The sequence below is a fragment of the Penaeus monodon genome, chromosome 22 (assembly GCF_015228065.2).
Source record: "Penaeus monodon isolate SGIC_2016 chromosome 22, NSTDA_Pmon_1, whole genome shotgun sequence".
Lineage (NCBI taxonomy): Eukaryota > Metazoa > Arthropoda > Malacostraca > Decapoda > Penaeidae > Penaeus > Penaeus monodon.
The window spans coordinates 7,629,854-7,630,191 of record NC_051407.1 but is presented as its reverse complement, the minus strand read 5'-3'; positions in this window follow the sequence as shown (position 1 = coordinate 7,630,191).

Below are 338 nucleotides of genomic sequence, written 5' to 3'. Positions count from 1 at the left end.
CAAACTTGATAAGCTATTGATGATAACATACATAAAAAAGTATAGATATAACAGCGTTCAAGACATCACCTGCGATAGCCCTGTCTAATATTGGTGATAATGATAAATGAAGAGCAAAATGCTAGTAATAATTATGGTCATGATATTAGGAAAAGTAATGAGAAACAATTAGTACTAATGCAGGTACTTGATATTATGATTATGTAAGAGTGAGGGTAGGGGAATTTTGAATGGGGCGACTATAAACAGTATGTTTTGATACTATGCAGCACAAAGTAGTAAAAACAGTAAAATATTGTTTGCATAAATATTAGTAATGATATCTTCAGTCACAAAAA